This window comes from Pseudorasbora parva, chromosome 8, assembly GCF_024679245.1.
Source record: "Pseudorasbora parva isolate DD20220531a chromosome 8, ASM2467924v1, whole genome shotgun sequence".
Taxonomy (NCBI): domain Eukaryota; kingdom Metazoa; phylum Chordata; class Actinopteri; order Cypriniformes; family Gobionidae; genus Pseudorasbora; species Pseudorasbora parva.
Window position 1 is genome coordinate 3,799,967 of NC_090179.1, and position 9,749 is coordinate 3,809,715.

The 9,749-nt window shown below is 40.7% G+C and overlaps 26 non-coding genes across 26 annotated transcripts; all 26 read left to right on the top strand.

Moving 5' to 3' along the window:
• The first annotated feature begins 3 nt into the window (after window positions 1-3).
• trnar-ucu (transfer RNA arginine (anticodon UCU)) lies at window positions 4-92 on the top strand. Its single transcript is given in 2 exon segments — window positions 4-40; window positions 57-92. It is a non-coding gene; the product is annotated as a tRNA-Arg (tRNA).
• Window positions 93-633: 541 nt separating this feature from the next.
• Window positions 634-707, top strand: trnat-agu (transfer RNA threonine (anticodon AGU)). The gene has a single exon. It is a non-coding gene; the product is annotated as a tRNA-Thr (tRNA).
• Window positions 708-898: 191 nt separating this feature from the next.
• On the top strand, window positions 899-972 carry trnat-ugu (transfer RNA threonine (anticodon UGU)). Its single transcript has one exon. It is a non-coding gene; the product is annotated as a tRNA-Thr (tRNA).
• Window positions 973-1,114: 142 nt separating this feature from the next.
• On the top strand, window positions 1,115-1,203 carry trnar-ucu (transfer RNA arginine (anticodon UCU)). Its single transcript is given in 2 exon segments — window positions 1,115-1,151; window positions 1,168-1,203. It is a non-coding gene; the product is annotated as a tRNA-Arg (tRNA).
• Window positions 1,204-1,744: 541 nt separating this feature from the next.
• Window positions 1,745-1,818, top strand: trnat-agu (transfer RNA threonine (anticodon AGU)). Its single transcript has one exon. It is a non-coding gene; the product is annotated as a tRNA-Thr (tRNA).
• A 191-nt stretch (window positions 1,819-2,009) lies between these two features.
• Window positions 2,010-2,083, top strand: trnat-ugu (transfer RNA threonine (anticodon UGU)). The gene has a single exon. It is a non-coding gene; the product is annotated as a tRNA-Thr (tRNA).
• A 142-nt stretch (window positions 2,084-2,225) lies between these two features.
• trnar-ucu (transfer RNA arginine (anticodon UCU)) lies at window positions 2,226-2,314 on the top strand. Its single transcript is given in 2 exon segments — window positions 2,226-2,262; window positions 2,279-2,314. It is a non-coding gene; the product is annotated as a tRNA-Arg (tRNA).
• Window positions 2,315-2,855: 541 nt separating this feature from the next.
• trnat-agu (transfer RNA threonine (anticodon AGU)) lies at window positions 2,856-2,929 on the top strand. The gene has a single exon. It is a non-coding gene; the product is annotated as a tRNA-Thr (tRNA).
• Window positions 2,930-3,120: 191 nt separating this feature from the next.
• Window positions 3,121-3,194, top strand: trnat-ugu (transfer RNA threonine (anticodon UGU)). The gene has a single exon. It is a non-coding gene; the product is annotated as a tRNA-Thr (tRNA).
• A 142-nt stretch (window positions 3,195-3,336) lies between these two features.
• Window positions 3,337-3,425, top strand: trnar-ucu (transfer RNA arginine (anticodon UCU)). The gene is given in 2 exon segments: window positions 3,337-3,373; window positions 3,390-3,425. It is a non-coding gene; the product is annotated as a tRNA-Arg (tRNA).
• Window positions 3,426-3,966: 541 nt separating this feature from the next.
• trnat-agu (transfer RNA threonine (anticodon AGU)) lies at window positions 3,967-4,040 on the top strand. The gene has a single exon. It is a non-coding gene; the product is annotated as a tRNA-Thr (tRNA).
• A 191-nt stretch (window positions 4,041-4,231) lies between these two features.
• On the top strand, window positions 4,232-4,305 carry trnat-ugu (transfer RNA threonine (anticodon UGU)). The gene has a single exon. It is a non-coding gene; the product is annotated as a tRNA-Thr (tRNA).
• A 142-nt stretch (window positions 4,306-4,447) lies between these two features.
• Window positions 4,448-4,536, top strand: trnar-ucu (transfer RNA arginine (anticodon UCU)). Its single transcript is given in 2 exon segments — window positions 4,448-4,484; window positions 4,501-4,536. It is a non-coding gene; the product is annotated as a tRNA-Arg (tRNA).
• Window positions 4,537-5,077: 541 nt separating this feature from the next.
• Window positions 5,078-5,151, top strand: trnat-agu (transfer RNA threonine (anticodon AGU)). Its single transcript has one exon. It is a non-coding gene; the product is annotated as a tRNA-Thr (tRNA).
• Window positions 5,152-5,342: 191 nt separating this feature from the next.
• trnat-ugu (transfer RNA threonine (anticodon UGU)) lies at window positions 5,343-5,416 on the top strand. The gene has a single exon. It is a non-coding gene; the product is annotated as a tRNA-Thr (tRNA).
• Window positions 5,417-5,558: 142 nt separating this feature from the next.
• Window positions 5,559-5,647, top strand: trnar-ucu (transfer RNA arginine (anticodon UCU)). Its single transcript is given in 2 exon segments — window positions 5,559-5,595; window positions 5,612-5,647. It is a non-coding gene; the product is annotated as a tRNA-Arg (tRNA).
• A 541-nt stretch (window positions 5,648-6,188) lies between these two features.
• On the top strand, window positions 6,189-6,262 carry trnat-agu (transfer RNA threonine (anticodon AGU)). Its single transcript has one exon. It is a non-coding gene; the product is annotated as a tRNA-Thr (tRNA).
• Window positions 6,263-6,453: 191 nt separating this feature from the next.
• Window positions 6,454-6,527, top strand: trnat-ugu (transfer RNA threonine (anticodon UGU)). The gene has a single exon. It is a non-coding gene; the product is annotated as a tRNA-Thr (tRNA).
• Window positions 6,528-6,669: 142 nt separating this feature from the next.
• On the top strand, window positions 6,670-6,758 carry trnar-ucu (transfer RNA arginine (anticodon UCU)). The gene is given in 2 exon segments: window positions 6,670-6,706; window positions 6,723-6,758. It is a non-coding gene; the product is annotated as a tRNA-Arg (tRNA).
• Window positions 6,759-7,299: 541 nt separating this feature from the next.
• trnat-agu (transfer RNA threonine (anticodon AGU)) lies at window positions 7,300-7,373 on the top strand. The gene has a single exon. It is a non-coding gene; the product is annotated as a tRNA-Thr (tRNA).
• Window positions 7,374-7,564: 191 nt separating this feature from the next.
• trnat-ugu (transfer RNA threonine (anticodon UGU)) lies at window positions 7,565-7,638 on the top strand. The gene has a single exon. It is a non-coding gene; the product is annotated as a tRNA-Thr (tRNA).
• Window positions 7,639-7,780: 142 nt separating this feature from the next.
• On the top strand, window positions 7,781-7,869 carry trnar-ucu (transfer RNA arginine (anticodon UCU)). Its single transcript is given in 2 exon segments — window positions 7,781-7,817; window positions 7,834-7,869. It is a non-coding gene; the product is annotated as a tRNA-Arg (tRNA).
• A 541-nt stretch (window positions 7,870-8,410) lies between these two features.
• trnat-agu (transfer RNA threonine (anticodon AGU)) lies at window positions 8,411-8,484 on the top strand. Its single transcript has one exon. It is a non-coding gene; the product is annotated as a tRNA-Thr (tRNA).
• A 191-nt stretch (window positions 8,485-8,675) lies between these two features.
• Window positions 8,676-8,749, top strand: trnat-ugu (transfer RNA threonine (anticodon UGU)). Its single transcript has one exon. It is a non-coding gene; the product is annotated as a tRNA-Thr (tRNA).
• A 142-nt stretch (window positions 8,750-8,891) lies between these two features.
• Window positions 8,892-8,980, top strand: trnar-ucu (transfer RNA arginine (anticodon UCU)). Its single transcript is given in 2 exon segments — window positions 8,892-8,928; window positions 8,945-8,980. It is a non-coding gene; the product is annotated as a tRNA-Arg (tRNA).
• Window positions 8,981-9,521: 541 nt separating this feature from the next.
• Window positions 9,522-9,595, top strand: trnat-agu (transfer RNA threonine (anticodon AGU)). Its single transcript has one exon. It is a non-coding gene; the product is annotated as a tRNA-Thr (tRNA).
• The last annotated feature ends 154 nt before the right edge of the window (window positions 9,596-9,749 follow it).

Sequence of the window (9,749 nt, forward strand, 5' to 3'; positions counted from 1 at the left end):
TGTGGCTCTGTGGCGCAATGGATAGCGCATTGGACTTCTAGGTTGTGAATGGAGGTATTCAAAGGCTGTGGGTTCGAGTCCCACCAGAGTCATCCATAAAAACTTTTGCTCAGATATCTTTGTGTTGGACAAGCATATGATTAAACCCTTTCGGACATGAAGTATTTCAGAAGCCTACCTTTCCTCTTCGTCTTATTTCCCCTGTTGGACACACCCAGCTCAGATTACAGAATACTCTACTAATTAGCTCACGTCAAGTCCCCATTTTTAAAAAAGGAATATAACAAGAATGGTTTGAAAAACACTGGTTTAGGCCAAAAACTGCTACTGCCAATTGATGGCCACCTACCTAGCAAGAAATGCTTTCCATTTCTGCTAGCTTAAACAGAGTTTAGATTTATTGTAAATGGAGGTTCACAACACATTTAAGACACGAGTATTGAGAGATTTTAACCAAAATGAAATGATTTGAGACATTCCCTTAATCCTCAATAGAAGCCTGCACACTTTTCAGCTTTTGGAAATAATCCTCTAACTTCAAAGGAACCTAATCATGACTTAATCAGCTCTTTTCCTGACATGCTACCTCTTTTAGACTTTGAATACAAAAGTATCAAACCAAAGTGAGTACCTGGCGCTGTGGCTTAGTTGGTTAAAGCGCCTGTCTAGTAAACAGGAGATCCTGGGTTCGAATCCCAGCAGTGCCTAAAATGTGTGCCTTCTACTAGTATTCATCCAAACTTTTCAGATGTAAAAGTCTCTACAGGACACACCTTCTGGACTTCTAGGTTGTGAATAAAGGCTCAAAGGGAAAACTTTCATGAGGTTATCAGCTGTTTTCAAGATGTGCTACCTCTTTAAGGCTTTATATACCAACAAAATGCTTTGTGTGACAGCTGGCGCTGTGGCTTAGTTGGTCAAAGCGACTGTCTTGTAAACAGGAGATCCTGGGTTCAAATCCCAGCAGTGCCTATGCCACAGGATATGTGGGAGCACTTTTAAACTTTTCACATTTGAAAGTCTTTACATGCTGAACAGTGTGTATCAGCAAGGAAGAACTGGAAAGCTAAGAAGTGCTGGACAAGGCATAGTGCCTTGGAAAGTGTGTTGTTGTGGCTCTGTGGCGCAATGGATAGCGCATTGGACTTCTAGGTTGTGAATGGAGGTATTCAAAGGCTGTGGGTTCGAGTCCCACCAGAGTCATCCATAAAAACTTTTGCTCAGATATCTTTGTGTTGGACAAGCATATGCTTAAACCTTTTCGGACATGAAGTATTTCAGAAGCCTAACTTTCCTCTTCGTCTTATTTCCCCTGTTGGACACACCCAGCTCAGATTACAGAATACTCTACTAATTAGCTCACGTCAAGTCCCCATTTTTAAAAAAGGAATATAACAAGAATGGTTTGAAAAACACTGGTTTAGGCCAAAAACTGCTACTGCCAATTGATGGCCACCTACCTAGCAAGAAATGCTTTCCATTTCTGCTAGCTTAAACAGAGTTTAGATTTATTGTAAATGGAGGTTCACAACACATTTAAGACACGAGTATTGAGAGATTTTAACCAAAATGAAATGATTTGAGACATTCCCTTATTCCTCAATAGAAGCCTGCACACTTTTCAGCTTTTGGAAATAATCCTCTAACTTCAAAGGAACCTAATCATGACTTAATCAGCTCTTTTCCTGACATGCTACCTCTTTTAGACTTTGAATTCAAAAGTATCAAACCAAAGTACGTACCTGGCGCTGTGGCTTAGTTGGTTAAAGCGCCTGTCTAGTAAACAGGAGATCCTGGGTTCGAATCCCAGCAGTGCCTAAAATGTGTGCCTTCTACTAGTATTCATCCAAACTTTTCAGATGTAAAAGTCTCTACAGGACACACCTTCTGGACTTCTAGGTTGTGAATAAAGGCTCAAAGGGAAAACTTTCATGAGGTTATCAGCTGTTTTCAAGATGTGCTACCTCTTTAAGGCTTTATATACCAACAAAATGCTTTGTGTGACAGCTGGCGCTGTGGCTTAGTTGGTCAAAGCGCCTGTCTTGTAAACAGGAGATCCTGGGTTCAAATCCCAGCAGTGCCTATGCCACAGGATATGTGGGAGCACTTTTAAACTTTTCACATTTGAAAGTCTTTACATGCTGAACAGTGTGTATCAGCAAGGAAGAACTGGAAAGCTAAGAAGTGCTGGACAAGGCATAGTGCCTTGGAAAGTGTGTTGTTGTGGCTCTGTGGCGCAATGGATAGCGCATTGGACTTCTAGGTTGTGAATGGAGGTATTCAAAGGCTGTGGGTTCGAGTCCCACCAGAGTCATCCATAAAAACTTTTGCTCAGATATCTTTGTGTTGGACAAGCATATGCTTAATCCTTTTCGGACATGAAGTATTTCAGAAGCCTAACTTTCCTCTTCGTCTTATTTCCCCTGTTGGACACACCCAGCTCAGATTACAGAATACTCTACTAATTAGCGCACGTCAAGTCCCCATTTTTAAAAAAGGAATATAACAAGAATGGTTTGAAAAACACTGGTTTAGGCCAAAAACTGCTACTGCCAATTGATGGCCACCTACCTAGCAAGAAATGCTTTCCATTTCTGCTAGCTTAAACAGAGTTTAGATTTATTGTAAATGGAGGTTCACAACACATTTAAGACACGAGTATTGAGAGATTTTAACCAAAATGAAATGATTTGAGACATTCCCTTATTCCTCAATAGAAGCCTGCACACTTTTCAGCTTTTGGAAATAATCCTCTAACTTCAAAGGAACCTAATCATGACTTAATCAGCTCTTTTCCTGACATGCTACCTCTTTTAGACTTTGAATACAAAAGTATCAAACCAAAGTAAGTACCTGGCGCTGTGGCTTAGTTGGTTAAAGCGCCTGTCTAGTAAACAGGAGATCCTGGGTTCGAATCCCAGCAGTGCCTAAAATGTGTGCCTTCTACTAGTATTCATCCAAACTTTTCAGATGTAAAAGTCTCTACAGGACACACCTTCTGGACTTCTAGGTTGTGAATAAAGGCTCAAATGGAAAACTTTCATGAGGTTATCAGCTGTTTTCAAGATGTGCTACCTCTTTAAGGCTTTATATACCAACAAAATGCTTTGTGTGACAGCTGGCGCTGTGGCTTAGTTGGTCAAAGCGCCTGTCTTGTAAACAGGAGATCCTGGGTTCAAATCCCAGCAGTGCCTATGCCACAGGATATGTGGGAGCACTTTTAAACTTTTCACATTTGAAAGTCTTTACATGCTGAACAGTGTGTATCAGCAAGGAAGAACTGGAAAGCTAAGAAGTGCTGGACAAGGCATAGTGCCTTGGAAATTGTGTTGTTGTGGCTCTGTGGCGCAATGGATAGCGCATTGGACTTCTAGGTTGTGAATGGAGGTATTCAAAGGCTGTGGGTTCGAGTCCCACCAGAGTCATCCATAAAAACTTTTGCTCAGATATCTTTGTGTTGGACAAGCATATGCTTAAACCTTTTCGGACATGAAGTATTTCAGAAGCCTACCTTTCCTCTTCGTCTTATTTCCCCTGTTGGACACACCCAGCTCAGATTACAGAATACTCTACTAATTAGCTCACGTCAAGTCCCCATTTTTAAAAAAGGAATATAACAAGAATGGTTTGAAAAACACTGGTTTAGGCCAAAAACTACTACTGCCAATTGATGGCCACCTACCTAGCAAGAAATGCTTTCCATTTCTGCTAGCTTAAACAGAGTTTAGATTTATTGTAAATAGAGGTTCACAACACATTTAAGACACGAGTATTGAGAGATTTTAACCAAAATGAAATGATTTGAGACATTCCCTTATTCCTCAATAGAAGCCTGCACACTTTTCAGCTTTTGGAAATAATCCTCTAACTTCAAAGGAACCTAATCATGACTTAATCAGCTCTTTTCCTGACATGCTACCTCTTTTAGACTTTGAATACAAAAGTATCAAACCAAAGTACGTACCTGGCGCTGTGGCTTAGTTGGTTAAAGCGCCTGTCTAGTAAACAGGAGATCTTGGGTTCGAATCCCAGCAGTGCCTAAAATGTGTGCCTTCTACTAGTATTCATCCAAACTTTTCAGATGTAAAAGTCTCTACAGGACACACCTTCTGGACTTCTAGGTTGTGAATAAAGGCTCAAAGGGAAAACTTTCATGAGGTTATCAGCTGTTTTCAAGATGTGCTACCTCTTTAAGGCTTTATATACCAACAAAATGCTTTGTGTGACAGCTGGCGCTGTGGCTTAGTTGGTCAAAGCGCCTGTCTTGTAAACAGGAGATCCTGGGTTCAAATCCCAGCAGTGCCTATGCCACAGGATATGTGGGAGCACTTTTAAACTTTTCACATTTGAAAGTCTTTACATGCTGAACAGTGTGTATCAGCAAGGAAGAACTGGAAAGCTAAGAAGTGCTGGACAAGGCATAGTGCCTTGGAAAGTGTGTTGTTGTGGCTCTGTGGCGCAATGGATAGCGCATTGGACTTCTAGGTTGTGAATGGAGGTATTCAAAGGCTGTGGGTTCGAGTCCCACCAGAGTCATCCATAAAAACTTTTGCTCAGATATCTTTGTGTTGGACAAGCATATGCTTAAACCTTTTCGGACATGAAGTATTTCAGAAGCCTACCTTTCCTCTTCGTCTTATTTCCCCTGTTGGACACACCCAGCTCAGATTACAGAATACTCTACTAATTAGCTCACGTCAAGTCCCCATTTTTAAAAAAGGAATATAACAAGAATGGTTTGAAAAACACTGGTTTAGGCCAAAAACTGCTACTGCCAATTGATGGCCACCTACCTAGCAAGAAATGCTTTCCATTTCTGCTAGCTTAAACAGAGTTTAGATTTATTGTAAATGGAGGTTCACAACACATTTGAGACACGAATATTGAGAGATTTTAACCAAAATGAAATGATTTGAGACATTCCCTTATTACTCAATAGAAGCATGCACACTTTTCAGCTTTTGGAAATAATCCTCTAACTTCAAAGGAACCTAATCATGACTTAATCAGCTCTTTTCCTGACATGCTACCTCTTTTAGACTTTGAATACAAAAGTATCAAACCAAAGTACGTACCTGGCGCTGTGGCTTAGTTGGTTAAAGCGCCTGTCTAGTAAACAGGAGATCTTGGGTTCGAATCCCAGCAGTGCCTAAAATTTGTGCCTTCTACTAGTATTCATCCAAACTTTTCAGATGTAAAAGTCTCTACAGGACACACCTTCTGGACTTCTAGGTTGTGAATAAAGGCTCAAAGGGAAAACTTTCATGAGGTTATCAGCTGTTTTCAAGATGTGCTACCTCTTTAAGGCTTTATATACCAACAAAATGCTTTGTGTGACAGCTGGCGCTGTGGCTTAGTTGGTCAAAGCGCCTGTCTTGTAAACAGGAGATCCTGGGTTCAAATCCCAGCAGTGCCTATGCCACAGGATATGTGGGAGCACTTTTAAACTTTTCACATTTGAAAGTCTTTACATGCTGAACAGTGTGTATCAGCAAGGAAGAACTGGAAAGCTAAGAAGTGCTGGACAAGGCATAGTGCCTTGGAAAGTGTGTTGTTGTGGCTCTGTGGCGCAATGGATAGCGCATTGGACTTCTAGGTTGTGAATGGAGGTATTCAAAGGCTGTGGGTTCGAGTCCCACCAGAGTCATCCATAAAAACTTTTGCTCAGATATCTTTGTGTTGGACAAGCATATGCTTAAACCTTTTCGGACATGAAGTATTTCAGAAGCCTACCTTTCCTCTTCGTCTTATTTCCCCTGTTGGACACACCCAGCTCAGATTACAGAATACTCTACTAATTAGCTCACGTCAAGTCCCCATTTTTAAAAAAGGAATATAACAAGAATGGTTTGAAAAACACTGGTTTAGGCCAAAAACTGCTACTGCCAATTGATGGCCACCTACCTAGCAAGAAATGCTTTCCATTTCTGCTAGCTTAAACAGAGTTTAGATTTATTGTAAATGGAGGTTCACAACACATTTGAGACACGAATATTGAGAGATTTTAACCAAAATGAAATGATTTGAGACATTCCCTTATTACTCAATAGAAGCATGCACACTTTTCAGCTTTTGGAAATAATCCTCTAACTTCAAAGGAACCTAATCATGACTTAATCAGCTCTTTTCCTGACATGCTACCTCTTTTAGACTTTGAATACAAAAGTATCAAACCAAAGTAAGTACCTGGCGCTGTGGCTTAGTTGGTTAAAGCGCCTGTCTAGTAAACAGGAGATCCTGGGTTCGAATCCCAGCAGTGCCTAAAATGTGTGGCTTCTACTAGTATTCATCCAAACTTTTCAGATGTAAAAGTCTCTACAGGACACACCTTCTGGACTTCTAGGTTGTGAATAAAGGCTCAAAGGGAAAACTTTCATGAGGTAATCAGCTGTTTTCAAGATGTGCTACCTCTTTAAGGCTTTATATACCAACAAAATGCTTTGCATTACAGCTGGCGCTGTGGCTTAGTTGGTCAAAGCGCCTGTCTTGTAAACAGGAGATCCTGGGTTCAAATCCCAGCGGTGCCTATGCCACAGGATATGTGGGAGCACTTTTACACTTTTCACATTTGAAAGTCTTTACACGCTGAACAGTGTGTATCAGCAAGGAAGAACTGGAAAGCTAAGAAGTGCTGGACAAGGCATAGTGCCTTGGAAAGTGTGTTGTTGTGGCTCTGTGGCGCAATGGATAGCGCATTGGACTTCTAGGTTGTGAATGGAGGTATTCAAAGGCTGTGGGTTCGAGTCCCACCAGAGTCATCCATAAAAACTTTTGCTCAGATATCTTTGTGTTGGACAAGCATATGCTTAAACCTTTTCGGACATGAAGTATTTCAGAAGCCTACCTTTCCTCTTCGTCTTATTTCCCCTGTTGGACACACCCAGCTCAGATTACAGAATACTCTACTAATTAGCTCACGTCAAGTCCCCATTTTAAAAAAAGGAATATAACAAGAATGGTTTGAAAAACACTGGTTTAGGCCAAAAACTGCTACTGCCAATTGATGGCCACCTACCTAGCAAGAAATGCTTTCCATTTCTGCTAGCTTAAACAGAGTTTAGATTTATTGTAAATGGAGGTTCACAACACATTTAAGACACGAGTATTGAGAGATTTTAACCAAAATGAAATGATTTGAGACATTCCCTTATTCCTCAATAGAAGCCTGCACACTTTTCAGCTTTTGAAAATAATCCTCTAACTTCAAAGGAACCTAATCATGACTTAATCAGCTCTTTTCCTGACATGCTACCTCTTTTAGACTTTGAATACAAAAGTATCAAACCAAAGTAAGTACCTGGCGCTGTGGCTTAGTTGGTTAAAGCGCCTGTCTAGTAAACAGGAGATCCTGGGTTCGAATCCCAGCAGTGCCTAAAATGTGTGGCTTCTACTAGTATTCATCCAAACTTTTCAGATGTAAAAGTCTCTACAGGACACACCTTCTGGACTTCTAGGTTGTGAATAAAGGCTCAAAGGGAAAACTTTCATGAGGTAATCAGCTGTTTTCAAGATGTGCTACCTCTTTAAGGCTTTATATACCAACAAAATGCTTTGCATTACAGCTGGCGCTGTGGCTTAGTTGGTCAAAGCGCCTGTCTTGTAAACAGGAGATCCTGGGTTCAAATCCCAGCAGTGCCTATGCCACAGGATTTGTGGGAGCACTTTTAAACTTTTCACATTTGAAAGTCTTTACATGCTGAACAGTGTGTATCAGCAAGGAAGAACTGGAAAGCTAAGAAGTGCTGGACAAGGCATAGTGCCTTGGAAAGTGTGTTGTTGTGGCTCTGTGGCGCAATGGATAGCGCATTGGACTTCTAGGTTGTGAATGGAGGTATTCAAAGGCTGTGGGTTCGAGTCCCACCAGAGTCATCCATAAAAACTTTTGCTCAGATATCTTTGTGTTGGACAAGCATATGATTAAACCCTTTCGGACATGAAGTATTTCAGAAGCCTACCTTTCCTCTTCGTCTTATTTCCCCTGTTGGACACACCCAGCTCAGATTACAGAATACTCTACTAATTAGCTCACGTCAAGTCCCCATTTTTAAAAAAGGAATATAACAAGAATGGTTTGAAAAACACTGGTTTAGGCCAAAAACTGCTACTGCCAATTGATGGCCACCTACCTAGCAAGAAATGCTTTCCATTTCTGCTAGCTTAAACAGAGTTTAGATTTATTGTAAATGGAGGTTCACAACACATTTAAGACACGAGTATTGAGAGATTTTAACCAAAATGAAATGATTTGAGACATTCCCTTATTCCTCAATAGAAGCCTGCACACTTTTCAGCTTTTGGAAATAATCCTCTAACTTCAAAGGAACCTAATCATGACTTAATCAGCTCTTTTCCTGACATGCTACCTCTTTTAGACTTTGAATACAAAAGTATCAAACCAAAGTACGTACCTGGCGCTGTGGCTTAGTTGGTTAAAGCGCCTGTCTAGTAAACAGGAGATCTTGGGTTCGAATCCCAGCAGTGCCTAAAATTTGTGCCTTCTACTAGTATTCATCCAAACTTTTCAGATGTAAAAGTCTCTACAGGACACACCTTCTGGACTTCTAGGTTGTGAATAAAGGCTCAAAGGGAAAACTTTCATGAGGTTATCAGCTGTTTTCAAGATGTGCTACCTCTTTAAGGCTTTATATACCAACAAAATGCTTTGTGTGACAGCTGGCGCTGTGGCTTAGTTGGTCAAAGCGCCTGTCTTGTAAACAGGAGATCCTGGGTTCAAATCCCAGCAGTGCCTATGCCACAGGATATGTGGGAGCACTTTTAAACTTTTCACATTTGAAAGTCTTTACATGCTGAACAGTGTGTATCAGCAAGGAAGAACTGGAAAGCTAAGAAGTGCTGGACAAGGCATAGTGCCTTGGAAAGTGTGTTGTTGTGGCTCTGTGGCGCAATGGATAGCGCATTGGACTTCTAGGTTGTGAATGGAGGTATTCAAAGGCTGTGGGTTCGAGTCCCACCAGAGTCATCCATAAAAACTTTTGCTCAGATATCTTTGTGTTGGACAAGCATATGCTTAAACCTTTTCGGACATGAAGTATTTCAGAAGCCTACCTTTCCTCTTCGTCTTATTTCCCCTGTTGGACACACCCAGCTCAGATTACAGAATACTCTACTAATTAGCTCACGTCAAGTCCCCATTTTTAAAAAAGGAATATAACAAGAATGGTTTGAAAAACACTGGTTTAGGCCAAAAACTGCTACTGCCAATTGATGGCCACCTACCTAGCAAGAAATGCTTTCCATTTCTGCTAGCTTAAACAGAGTTTAGATTTATTGTAAATGGAGGTTCACAACACATTTGAGACACGAATATTGAGAGATTTTAACCAAAATGAAATGATTTGAGACATTCCCTTATTACTCAATAGAAGCATGCACACTTTTCAGCTTTTGGAAATAATCCTCTAACTTCAAAGGAACCTAATCATGACTTAATCAGCTCTTTTCCTGACATGCTACCTCTTTTAGACTTTGAATACAAAAGTATCAAACCAAAGTAAGTACCTGGCGCTGTGGCTTAGTTGGTTAAAGCGCCTGTCTAGTAAACAGGAGATCCTGGGTTCGAATCCCAGCAGTGCCTAAAATGTGTGGCTTCTACTAGTATTCATCCAAACTTTTCAGATGTAAAAGTCTCTACAGGACACACCTTCTGGACTTCTAGGTTGTGAATAAAGGCTCAAAGGGAAAACTTTCATGAGGTAATCAGCTGTTTTCAAGATGTGCTACCTCTTTAA